This window comes from Myotis lucifugus, unplaced genomic scaffold, assembly GCF_000147115.1.
Source record: "Myotis lucifugus unplaced genomic scaffold, Myoluc2.0 scaffold_3, whole genome shotgun sequence".
Taxonomy (NCBI): domain Eukaryota; kingdom Metazoa; phylum Chordata; class Mammalia; order Chiroptera; family Vespertilionidae; genus Myotis; species Myotis lucifugus.
In genome coordinates, this window is record NW_005871051.1 from 29882414 (window position 1) to 29896317 (window position 13904).

Sequence of the window (13904 nt, forward strand, 5' to 3'; positions counted from 1 at the left end):
AGTAATGTTAAACTTCACTGATACCCAACGAAATGCACAGTAAAATAAGACAGTAAATTGACAAAGCTTTAAAAATGTGCGTGTTTGTATGTTGAGATGACTCCAGGGGAAGGAGCATTGACATGCATTCCTGGTGGGTATAACATTTCTGGGAGGCAGAGAGTGTAGCCTGATTTGATTTTTTGTAAAGTATGTACCTAATTATGATTAGAGAAAGATTGGAAGGATGGATTCCAAATAGTAACAGTGGTTATCTCTAAGTGAGTATTTTTAAAAATCTGCATTTTCACAGAGTTCTACAATAAAAAAATTTACTTTTGCAATCATGCTGGAAAAGCTACTTTCTTTGTTCCTGGCATCATCGTTTATTATAGTGAGAATCTGAACCTACACATCCAACAACTGCAGGATGGCTACCGGGTGACACAAGCACCTGAAATAAGTGGAGAAAAAAGCGTCAGGCAGAGTGAGGTGGGAGACTCACAGGCATCCGGCCAGAGACGCTCCTACTGGTGGGATTTCCGGGCTCGCAGCACTCGGAGCCAGCCCGCATCAACCAGCTTCCGGCGAGGCCAGGCCTCCTCCATACTCTTCAAATCTCTGCTCTGGGAAGGAGTGTGCGACAATGATTCCCGTTTTTCCTAATAGTTAATTTAAACTATTGAGAAAGCTATTTTTTTCAGGAAGAATGCACATGTGAGAGTAGTTTAGAGAACTTTGAGGACCATGTGAGAGATGGGACTTCCCGGGAAGGTACAAAGCGGCCCTGGAGAGAAGGGTGGAGTGGGTGTGGGAGTCCCAGAGAAGGGGGTTGAGGAGTGGATCGCAGTGGACCGGGGGCTTAGCATTGTTGAAGCTGAGAAACGTCATCTGGAGGCTCGCAAGCCGTGTCCACAGGGTTCTTCTTTGGCTGGGGCCGCTTGCAGGACCCCCACAAACTGGAAACAGCCCAAATCTCCAGCAGGGGGAATTGGCTAATAAATGATGGGGCGTTGATTCAGGGTCCCCACAGCCGTACACATCTGTGATGACAGACTTTTAATGGCCCAGAAATTTGTTTTCAGTTTATTGTTTAGTGAAAATCATATTGTGATCCAATATTTGTAAAAAAAAAAATGTATGCGGGATATTTTATTTTATTCTGTTCATTTACCTGCATGATATTTTTTCTATAATGAGCATGGAGAACACATAATAGATGTAGTTCACATACAGTTTATAGAAAGAAGTAAAAAAGAAGAGAATGGTGTTCAGGTCAGCAAGACTCAGCTCTAAAATGACTGAATGAATCTATACATTCAAGAAAGAGTCAATGAGCAGGGGCTTGGTCAGCAAAAGACAAGAGAGGCAAGATGCTAACGGGCCTCCTAACCCTGCCCAGGGGGACGTTCTCTGGCCGCCCAGAGGGAAGGCCCGCCGGCAACACCAGCTATTTTGTGAGATGGAAGCTTGAGGCCACCTAGCCAGGTGCCATCGGACACGTGAATCAGCTGACTAACTCTCTAGAGCAGTGGTTGCCAACTGGTGGTCCGCGGACCACTGGTGTTCCATGATCCGAAAGGTTGGTGACTGCTGCTCTAGAGGGATCATACGGGGTCAGCTGACGTGACTGTGGAGGCTGAGAGGTCCCACGATCGGCTGTCCACACGCTGAAGCCCCGGAGAGCTGGTGGGGTAGTTTCCGTGTGAGTCCAAAGGCCTGAGAACCAGGAGAAGCGATGGTGTAAGTTTCAGTCTGAGAGGAAAGAAAGCTGATGTCCCACCTTCACAGCCAGGCAGAGAGCGAGTTCTCCCTCCTTGGCCTTCCCATCCCATTCGGGTTCTCAGCAGCTGCAGGAGGCCACTCATACTGGGTGGGAGGGCAATTGGCTTCACTTGGGCTTCAGGTTCAAATGCTAATCTCACCTGGAAACACCCTCACAGACTCACCCAGAACTCGTGTGTAACCGGGTATCTGGGCCGCAGAGTTGAGCATGTGCCTATTCTCAGAGGTAAACGCGTACAGAGAGAAATATTGAAAGCGCCACAGAGAGGGGCGTGGACATGGAGCAGAAGGGCCGGAGAGCAGGACCCTGCCTGGAGCTGGAGGGAGGAGAAGGGCCAGGTGCCCTCAGGACGGAGGGCGGCTTGTCCCAGGCCCAGCGTGGTGGTGGAGGAGGTCCAATGCAGTCTTTTGTTTGGGTGAAATAACAGTCAAAGCCCTTTGCTGAGAGAGGGGGGAGAGACGACTGGGTGGAGAGCTTGAACGTGGGAGTGAAAATCAGCAATACCTGTGTGATTAATGGGACAGGGAGCTGATTAGGAGCAAAGAGAAAACTGGTGTGTGGCGGTGAGAGCCCGAGAGCTCTGGCCACCTGCCTAGAGGAAGCTGCCTGCCTCGAGCCCATGACATGTCTGCTGTTCTTGAATCCTTCACGAAAGGTTAAGGAGAGACATGGCCTATCTTTCGGTTACCCTAAATCCACAGGATCGTCTTAGGGAGCCCCTAGTGTAGGCTGCCAGGGCTAGTAGGTCAAGGTTTCTGGTTCCAGGGCAAACGAGATAAGGATGCACAATCAGCACGTGATCAGCCGGGACAGGAAGTGGTGGAGGGCGTGGGGAGATGACTGTGATGGCAACCAGAGAATTCATGGGCAGTGGCTTTCGAATGGAGTCTTAAGGAATGCACAGAATTTGGGTCGGTAGAAAGATTCCCTCTTGTGGGGAGCCGGCACGGCCATGGCATACTCATGCCAGCTCAGCCTGGTTCAGTGACCCTGAGTGGGGGCGATGATAGGCTTAGAAAAGACAGACAAGAGAATGAAAGCTGGGTCTTGGTGGGGGTGGGACGCTGCCCCTCTGATGGACAGCACCCGCGCCCACAAGCCGTGTCTTTTAGCAGATGCCACGAGGCAAAGTAGGGGCGTGATCAAGATGTTTACAACATTCTCGTGGGTTTCAATCCTACTCAACTACATGCACCTGAACTCTATCACTCAGGCATGTGAGGCCACGTGTTCGGACCACAGGTTCAAGCTCCCAACTACAGCTGTTGGCTATAATTGTGCTGGGAGGGCTCTGCCCTCCAAGCTGGGACTTGCATGTGGCCATGAGAGGACTGTGCCCTCTCATTAGTCCGAGGCTTGAACCTGTCCAAACACTGTAGCCACGCCCCACACCCTCTCAGACGGAGGGAAGAGAGTGAGCAAAAGGATGTGGAGGGTCCAGCAGGTGGATAAGTGCCACAGGAGGTGCTGCCAGGCCAGCAGGTGCCGCGGGAGGGGGCACGGGCTAGCATGCAGGGTCCCACAGGCCAGGAATTGGATGTTGATGAGCAACTGTCCAATGTTTTAGAGCAGAGGTTCTCAACCTGTGGGTCGCGACCCCTTTGGGGGTCGAACGACCCTTTCACAGGGGTCGCCTAAGACCGTCGGAAAACACAGATATAATTACATATTGTTTTTGTGATTAATCACTATGCTTTAATTATGTTCAATTTGTAACAATGAAATTGGGGGTCAGCACAACATGAGGAACTGTATTAAAGGGTCGTGGCATTAGGAAGGCTGAGAACCACTGTTTTAGAGGAAGCGTGTGAAATGACCAGGATGGTGTTTTAGAAAGATTAATTTGGCATAATTTATAGGAAGGCGAGGAAGGGGAGCCTGGGACAAAAGAGAAGGCTCCAGGGTCACAGACATCTATAAAGGGTGACTAATGATGGCAAAACAATGGGATTAAACGTCTCTGTGATTATGCATTTAAACGTCTAATTTTAAATCCAGCACCTAATTAAGCATAAATTATTTTGCCATTCAAATGTATTCTGGCTCGAAGCTCCCTCTCTGTTGGTGGTGAGAGGGGAGGAGGGCGGAAGGGAAGGATCCACAAATCAGCAATCGGAATTCTCTGTGGCTCCCACCAAGGGTCCCGAGGGCACAGAGGTTCCCAGGTGGCTCCTCTTCCCACTGCGCTCCTCATCCGCCCTCCTGGCCGCTTTGTGCCTCCTGGGGGAGGCTGACCTTTTGGATGTGGCTTGTTGTCAGCCTGCGGGGACAGCTAGCGCGGAGCAGGCAGGGGCCTGCGGAGCACAGTGCGGAAGGCTGCCGAGGCCTCTGTGTGTAGAGTGAATCTGAAGCTCATAGCACCAAGCATTTCCCGCCCCCAGACAATGTCATCTTAGAAGTGAGGAGGGCAGGGCACCTCCGGGGTGGTCCAGACTGCCCAGGGAGAGTTGGGAGGAATAAGAAGAGGGAGCACAGACAGGAGGGGGCGCTGGATTCATACACACATGTAAGAGCAGCATGTGTTTGAGAACTCGTGGTTCTGTGGTCCTAGCCTCCCTCAGACTGACGGGCCCAGAGGGTCATGGGCCATTGCCTCCCTCTACCAGCCACCCACCACCTTTGTTGGGGGAGGGCGGTGACCTGGACTTGCACGGACCTGGGCCACCATGACTGGGTGGTAGTCCATTTCCCCAGAGTTTGGGACCACCCAAGGGTGGAGGTCAGGGCAAAACAGAGAGTTACCACATTTAACCATCTGCTCAATGCCTTCCTGTTCCCAGCACTATAAGGAGGTGGAGAGTGAAGACGGCAACACCACACAATCCCCCTCCTGAGGCTTTATCATGTGATTGGCAAGGCAACCGGACAACTGGTCATAAACGTAGAGAATGCTTTTGACACAGCAGGTCGAAGGCAAGGCGAGCAAACACCGAGAGAAGGGCAGGAGAGGGCCACGCAGATATCAGGGAGGAGCATCCTCGGCTAACGGACCAGCAGGTGCAAAGGCCCCTGAGCAGAGAGCATGCTAGGTGTGCCTGGGGAATGGCCATGCTACCACTGAGTGCTGTGAGCCAGGGAGCGAGTGGGGCTAGGTCGTGGAGGGCTCACTGGTCATCGTAAGGACCTTGGTTTTCCTGCTGAGGGAGATGGGAAGGTACGGAGGGTCTGAAGCAGAGAGGTGACTCACCTGGCTTGGTTGCTGAGCTCAGGGTGGGCTGCAGGGGATGATGGGAGAACCTGGGAGACATGAGGTTATTGCAATAATTCAGGTGCCTCAGTTGTCTCATCCATAAAATGGGAAGAACCTGGCACTTTCTTGTGATTGATACGAGAGCAGTGCTGGCCCATGGCCAGCAGCGTTGCTGGGGGCACCCGATTGAGCTGACCCACTGCTGGCAAACAGGAGAACAGTCTACTCACAAGGTCATGAGAACCAGTTGCCAGGTTTGCTCTTTCCTGAAGGTTTGGGGGTGAAGGCAGGGCTGCTTCTGAGCAGAGACCTGCAAGACCAGGTCAAAGTGTGTCTGAAAGTAAAGGACCCATTAAAAATGAGAGAAACATACATAACATGAAATGTGCCATTTAAACCATCTTTAAGTATTCAGCTCAGCGGCTGCAAATACCTTGACACTGTTGTGCAACCATCACCCACAGTCATCTCCAGAACTCTTACATCTTCCCAAGCTGTCACTCCGTCCCCATCACACACTAACTCCCTGTCCCCCACCCTTATACGTCCTGTCTCTCACTCTGCCTGCTTTAGGGACCTCATGTACGTGGGATCATACAGTATCTGTCCTTGCGTGGCTGGCTCGTTTCATTCAGCATCATGTCCTCAAGGTTCATCCATGTGGTAGCAGGTGTCAGAATTTCCTTCCTTTTTAAGGCTGAATATATTCCACTGTATGGGTGGAGCACATTTTGGCAATTGGATTGCTTCCCCTTTGGGCCACTGTGAATAATGCTGCTGGGGATGCGGGTGTGCACAAGTAAGGAGCCCGCCTGTGCCTGGCCTTCCCTGTGGACCCCTCCCCCCTGCTCAGAGGGGCCCCACAAGTGCCTCTTCCCAGAGCTGGGACTTCTCTAGAACAAAGCACTCACTCTATGCACTTTCTCAAACACCCCGGTGTCTTAGAGCAGAGCAGAGCAGAAACTACTGCGGTCGGAAGCCGGAAGCCAGCAGTTCCTTAGTGTCCATTTCTACCCAAATAGAAGCACCGTGCGGCTCGCAGCACCGGGTATGGGAGTCAGCACTGGGCATTAGGAGTAGGACACCATCCTAACAGAGCCTCTAGGACACACAGCCATGGAGTGAACACACCCACCCCCTAATCCATACAGATATCAACCTGCTGAGGAGCAATATAGACAAATATTCTTCCAGAGCCTTCAGAAATCTGGCAAACAACGGAGGCTTTGGCTTCAGTGTTTGGCAATCATTGTTCGATAAGTTCAGCTGATTTTTGTGGCTATTTCTGTACATCATTTCATAGATGTTGGTGGATTCACCTCTCCTTGGCAGGGATACAGACTGACTATTTCTCTGGAAGCAGCACTGAATTTTTTAGCTAATTAAATTTAGTTTTTTTAAAAAAAGGGAAAGTGGGCAAAAGATAGGAGCAGCTTTTTCACCGAAGAGGAGACACAGATGGCAAACAACCACATAAAAAGATGTTCAACATCGTGAACCATCAGAAAAATGCAAATTCAAGTGGCATTGAGAAACCACTGCACGCTCATCAGACGGGCTAAAATAAGAAATACTGACAACACCAAATGCTGACGAGGATGCAGAGAAACCCACTGCTGCCGAGAATGTAAGATAGCGCCGCCATTCTGGAAAACAGTTTGGCAATCTCTCTCTCTATATATAAAAGCCTAAGCGACCATTCGACCATTTGTCCATTCAACCGGTGGCTATGATGTGCAATGACCACCAGGGGGCAGACGCTCCAACCAGTAGGTTAGGTTGCTGCTGGGGCCCTGTCAGCCCCGAATCTGGTTCACCTGTACCAGATTCCCTTTCAATGTGCACGAATCCGTGCACCAGGCCATTAGTTTCTTATAACAGTAAAATGCAACATCCGTGGGCCCAGACAGTTTACACTGGGCATTTATCCCAGAAAAATGAAAGTAGGTACACAGAAACCTGTATGCGAACATTCCCAGTAGCTCCGCTTGAACACCCCAGACTGAAAAGAACCCAAACGTCCTTCAACAGGGAAGTGGTGAACAAATTGCGGTATGTCCATGCCGTGGGATGCGGCTCAGCAATGAAGAGGGTCCAGTCGTGGACAGATGCAATGCCTTCACCCTCTCTCTGATCGCCAGAGCATCAGTGGTGCCTAGAACAGAACCTGTGAAATTTTATGTGCACGAGAGTTGCCTGGGGGTGAAATGAGCTGCAGATTCTGATTCAGTAGGTCTGGGCTGGAGCCCGGGCTGCTGTATTTCTGATAGCATTTTTGGGTCCAGCTGCACAGCATTGTTTGAGAGCTTGTCAGAAATGTGGAATCTCGGGCCCAACCCTGACCCACCGATGAAGGGTGTACACGTCTGCAGAATCCTCAGGAGGTTTTCGGGCACACCCAACAAGGAGGCCACGCTCAGGGAGGCAGCAGCGCGACCCCTGCAGGCGCCCAGAGCTGCAGGTGACCATCCTGCAGACACCAGGTTCTGCCAGGAGCCCTCAGGTGCCGCGGTGCCCATGCAGGTGCTTCCAGGCCAATCTGGATCATTCATTCTTTTTCCTTCAGGCCACCCTGATGCTCCACCCCTCCTTCCTCCTCCCCTCCCCTCCCTGGCAGTCAGTTTCCTGGCTGCATAAACTCTCCCCACTCTGCTGTGGGCCCCTGTGAACTCTTCCCTGCTAAAAGGCATCTGTGTGCAATGGCCCAACTCCCCACCTTGTGAGCTCTGTCCTCTCCCAAGTTCCAGGGACCGCAGGCAGAGAGGAGGTCTGCGGGGCCAGGCAGGGTCTGAGGACATTTCATTGACCTCCCGCTGCCCTGGGGCATTCTGGAGGTGACCACGCAACACCCACTGCATCTGTCTCAGCCACCGGCATCCCTCCCCTTCACGGAAATCCGCCCTGGGCTCCCGGGGGAATGTGCAGGGAGAGACCATTTGGCTCATAGAATCTGGGCAGAGTTTATTGACCTAATAATGCCAGCAGGACACCTGGGCGAAAGCACTGTGGTGTCCTCAACTTGTCTCTAAGAAACCAACCTTCAAGAGGATTTATTGGCCCCAATATACGAATATCCCCTCCATTCTCCTGGTTTGGCTTCCCATCATCACCAAGACAATCTCCATTCCATAGGCTTCACCAAGGCAACCAGGAGGAAGGCTTTGAAAAATGCATGCTATTCAAGGGGCCCCAGCTCTTCCTCCCTGTCAGTGGGAGTCATTAGGATGTAACGTTTCCAAATTATATCTGTCAGCTGAGATGCGTGTGTGCATGTGCGTGTGCGTGTGCGTGTGTGTGTGTGCGCGCACGTGCACACACATGCGCCTGGAGATGGCAGTGAGATGGTTTGGTAAGGTGAGCGTAGCAGTCATATTGTAACATAATTGGCCAAGACAGAAAGACAGTCACGGGCATCGCAGATTTATTTAGCTTCGGGGAAGGCATGTCAGATCCCTAGTTCTGACAAGGAGAGAAGGAGAAGGGGCAGATGTCAAGTTTTCTACTCTCTTTCATTTCCTCCAAATCATTTAAATATTAAGCCTGTCTGGTTAGCATTATGCCTCTTAAAACATCTGGCGTTTGGCTCAGTCAGCGTGGCTCAGTGGTTGAGTGTCGACCTACGAACCAGGAGGTCAGGGCACATGCCCAGGTTGCAGACTCCATCCCCAGTGTGGGACATGCAGGAGGCAGCCGATCGATGATTCTCTCTCATCATTGATGTTTCTCTCTCCCTCTCCCTTCCTCTCTGAAACCAATAAAAATATATCTTTAAAAATGTGTGTTTGCAGTCTTCATTCGCTAATATTACTGTGCGTAAGTTGTCACAGCGGTTAAAGTAGGTTACGCCCGCTCCTCCTGCATAACCCTTTCCCTCTGCAGCCCCTTCTTTCCACCATCACAGCCCACACCCTGGAATAAAGTGGGGTGTCTTTAGGAGGGCAGGGGAGCGTGCTTGCATCCGTCTTCCCTTGACTGTCAGAGTGTTTGTCCTCAGAGTGGGGTCTTGTCTTCTTCCCATGATGCATGTGCTATACAGCCCCTTGGGGGTCAGACCTCAGGAGGATGGCTTTAGCTGAATTTGTCTATTCCGGGGTTCTTGGGGCTAGGGTTTGCCTCTTCAGCTTCTCGCAAAAGAAGAGCCCCATGGAGCTGCCATCAAGCATCTCCTCTCCATCCTGGGTGCACCAGTCACAGCCTGGGGGTGTGAGGGGGTACAGGCAGGGGCCAGTCACTGCAGGTCTCTGTCCCTTGAGCTAGCTGCCCTGTATAGCACTCTCCAATTTTTGAGGGACCCCCCCCTTTAAAATGCCATTTGTAGAGTGTATTTTAAGCCTCACTGTGAATTCTCAAGATGGTGACTTTCTAGCTCTTGTAGTCAAAATGTTCACCTCATTTTAAACACTGTATTTTAGCCCTGTCCCGTGTTTCTCAGTGGTTAGAGCGTTGGCCCAAGCACCCAAAGGTTGAGGGTCAAGGGTGGGGTGCATGCAGGAGGCAACCAATTGATGTGTCTTTCTCGAATTTATGTCTCTCTCTCTCTCTGTCTCTCTCCCTCCCACCCCTTCCCTTTTATTCTCTCTAAAAATCAGTGGAAAAATATTCTTGGTGAGAATTAAAACATATTTTATTGTTGCAAGAACACGTAACATGAGATCCACCCTCTTGACACATGTAAGTGTTCGTTACAGTGTTGCTGACCACAGGCCAGCGTTGTACAGCGGATCACCAGAGCCGATTTGCCTCGCTTCACTGAAACTTCATGCCTCTGATGAAAACCCCAGTCCCCTCTCTCTCCACCCATTGCCTCATTTCCATTAAACTTGGATGTTTGCCAGCAATCCAGCTCAGCATCCCACAGCATGATGGGCCCGATGGGGCAGGGGTGCCTCTGTGACCGTCAGGAGCAGGGCTGAGGCGTGCACACGTGCCCAGCTCACTTCTGCAACCTTCCAGGGAGCTGCCTCTCAGAGAGGTTCATTCCACCAGGAGCGAGAATTCAACGGAAGCATTTGGCATTTATGTCAACCTTGTCCTGACAATGGCTTCCTTGTCCCTTCTCCTTCCCTCTCAGATCTGGGGCCTTTTAGACACACAGCAAAACGAGCATCATGGCTGGCCTGCTGTGTCCATTGGAAAGAGGCCTGGGAGACAGTAGAACCGTTGGCAGCGTTGGAATCCCCTGAGGGCATCTGAGACTTCGGTGATTCAGAGAATGTCTCCAAGGAGGTCCTGCTGTCCCATGTGCAGCCACCTGCCTCAGCCAGCTTCTGTGATGGCAGAAATGATTGACAGGCATCCTCCGCTGGGGGTGTTCATGACCCCGACAACCCCCCCTCTGGAGGCCAGGGCCCCTTCGTGTATGACTTTCACCCCCCACTCCACTTGCTGTGTGCATGAACTTTGACCCAGCTGGGCCACTTTCGGGAATCTAGCAGATATAGGTGAACGAAGCTAAGCGTGAAAGAGTATTTGTTGTGGCGTAATTGGCCATGGCCCAGCAGGTCAGCTGATAATAATACTGCTGTGAGGTTAAGAACCCTGAGGCCGCTGTGGAGCTCAGCCGGATCTTCCTTCAGGAAAGAATGTGCCCTCCAGGCGCCAAGGGAACAGCCAGCAAAAGCCACAGGTTGATCTGTCTTTTAAACCAATCTTCCGGGGCAGCTCCTGGCTGGTGACAGTCATGGATGGAAGATGTCACTGGTGAGGACCACATGAAACACACAGGAGGACAGGTGTCCCCTATCAGACAGCGGAGGGTGGGGCTCGGACGGCAGCAGCTGAGCTGTTGGCTGAAACCTTCCTTCCCACAGCCTCTCCCTGTGGCCTTTCCCTGGGCCAAGTCCATCGGTTCTCAGTGGCTCACACACACGCCATCATGAGGTTGAGAGATACCTGTGCCTTGTACAAAACAGGTCTAAAGGAATTGCTTGTTCAATGAGTCCCTTGTCATTCTTGGCCACCCTTCCCTCCCTCTTCTGCCTGTACCTGCCCACCTCCCCGATGTCCCACGGTCCCAGGAGGAGACATCCCTGCGAGCACACGCAGAACAGGCGTGGAGGCAGGGACAGGTGAGACGTGGGTGCACCCCACACAGGCTAAACACAGACATCCTGTAAACGTCTGTACCTCATTTACTCATTAGAGGAGGTGAACAGCTTATTTTCTAATAATAAACATACTTACTCATAAAATGACACGCCGCCATCTTTGAACTTAGAGTAAGACATTCCTGATGCAGAACCTTCCATGCTCCTAATCTGGAATCGATGAAGAGCAGTGCTCTCAAATGTCCACTTGAGGGCACTGTGATCCCAGCGTTGTTCTGGCGTCCCTTTCAACTGGACCCCCTGGGCAGGTGCCTGGCCTGTCCACCTCTTTGTCACTCTCTCTCCCAATGTGCTCCTTGAGGAACGAGAGACGTTCCCGTGCTCCTCAGGGATGGAGGCCGGGAGCCCGGGACTGGCACGTCTTTGCATTGATGTCCTTGGCCACTAGAGAAGCACTGGTGCCGATCTCTCTCCGCAGGCGTGGTGAGCTCTCTGGGGCTGCCCACATGGTGCTGATCCCCAGTTTGATCAGTGATCCGTGCGAGAGAGGCTGGATCTCCCTTCCTCACAGAGCCCGGGGTCTGGGAGTGTGGTGCGGGCGGTGCGCCTTGGTGTTGGCCAGTGGAAGCCAGACCCACACGGTAGCAGCAGACATCCTGTGTGGTCTGGTCATCCTCTCAGCATCGGTTCACCTCTATAATACTTCCCATGTTTCCCTTTCCCCGGCCCGGAGAAAAGGCAGGAATGGGCGTCACCGGGGCCAAAGGCAGCCCAACCCGGACGGGGCGTTTGGAGGGCGGCACAGCCCGGATTCCGCAGGGGCAGCCTGAGCCCTGGCAGTCCTGAGGGTCGGTTCTTTCCCCGGGGGACGTGGCACCACCGGGCTCCAGGGACCGACACAAAACCTCGGTCATCCCATTTTCCAGCGCTCGTTATCGTGAGCATCATTTCATCCTGGCGCCACGGTAATCCGCCCCCGCGTGCGCGTGAGTATGCATTATGCAAGATTCAAAGTCGCTGGATGCGTGAGGAAAAGAAAAAGGCTCTCTGCATAGGGCAGAAATAATTTGCAAGACCAACTTGGGGTAGAGTGTTCTCAAATGAACCCCAGTCGTCCCGCGGCTTTCAGAGGGCCAGGCAGGCACCCCCTTTGAAGGGCCCCGGAACAAAGGGCCCTGGCTGGGTGCATTATAATTTGCTCCAACCAGTTGCAAAGTACTCATATTTTCGATGATGTGAAGAGAAATACTAATGTCGCAGGACGTGGGCATTGTGCTTAGTATAAATACACACACAAAAGCTAAGTGAGGGTATTTGGGATGTCTTGTTGGGGAGGATGTAATTAAATTTGCCTTCGAGAAGCCTTTGAAGTCCGTGGCTAACTGTCTGATAATAAAGGTAACACTCCCCATCAGCTGGTCTGTCAGTGGTAGAATTCTCGCAAATTGGGAAAGTTGCTGAGGCAGAATCAATTAATTTCCACTTGGAGTAAAATCTGTCTTTCAAGAGGTGGGATGTCACCCTGCTTCGGCTGTGGAGGCAGGCACCCCGCCCTCGTGCGTGCTCCATGAGCAGGGGGAGCCTGGGCTCCCCGAGGTCAGGGCCGCTGAGCACAGCCCCGCTGTGAGCCGGGGAGCTCCAGGTTCCTGGTTGGTATCAGCTTCTGCTCAGGTCAGTCCTGCTGGAGCGCCCACCACACAATGAGGTGTCCCCACCCCTGTGCCCCGTAAACACGGGCAATGCGCCACATGCCCCTGGCGGATGGCACTGGAGGTGGCCCTGCTGCTCCACACCCAGCGGACAAGTGTTGCAAGGGGTGGTTCTGCAAAATCACGGTGGGTGTAGGGACTGCCTGAGGTCTGGGTCCACAGCTTTGTTCCTATCGCAGGCCACAGGTCTCAGAATCGGGGTGGGGTTGGGGGGTGGGGCCCTGCCTGGCACCCCCACCTCTGGGCTGGCCCTCCATCGTCACATCCTTCTGGTCCCATGTCTTCCAGTGGCCTTGCTCTGCACCCAATCTTCCCACTGCCTGGGGGTCCTGCAGGCGTGAGGGCTGCTATGGCAGATGGTCGAGGTTAAGCAGACCTGGGCTCAGAATCAGGACTACATAGAGGACGTGAAATTGGCACCAGCCAGACTGTGGGGTTGGCAGCTGGGCAGGAATGTGGGGGGGTTATGAGGGACCCCCTTTAGCTCCCTGGGTGTCTTCTATGATGTAAGCTCACACGTGGACACACGATCGTAGGCCTGGAGTGTGACACGATGCCCAGCCAGGCCTGCAGGGGACAGTGGCTGCCGACGGGCTGAGGTGGGGTGTCTAGTGATTAAAAGGGTGGCCTCTCCTCCTGTTTCTCCTCTGAGTGTCTGGTCTCGGATCTGGTAGGGTGATCGTGTCCTCTTCCGGACCTTTGTTGAGCTGGGTGAAACGTGCTTGCTTCCTACATTTTTCATCATTGCTCAATTCCTTAAAAGTCACATTTTTCATTATTTACCATGTTATCCACTTTTTAAAAACTCACCCTAGGATTCCAGATAAGCTCTCTGAGGATGTGTAGAGATTAAAGTTTTAGTACAAAAATTAACGTTAAAATTGGCAGCAGGCGGAGATGCTATAGAATTTGCTTTGCTACATCTTTTAAATCCGAGGAATATCTGAAGCCATTGTCTCGCCAGCAGCCTTTCACACGTGGCGCTATCATGGCCCAGCCTCCATTTGCAGATGGCGATTTCCTTTCTTTGAATTTGCACTGGCTTGTCATAGTTTTAAAAAACATTTTATGCAGCGCCAGCAAGAGGCGAGGCTGGTGCGAAGAGCCCCACCGCGGGGTCCCCAGGGGCTCTGACCAGTCAGTGTGTCATGGACACATGTGGCCCCTGCCCTCCAAGATGAGGCGACCTCTGA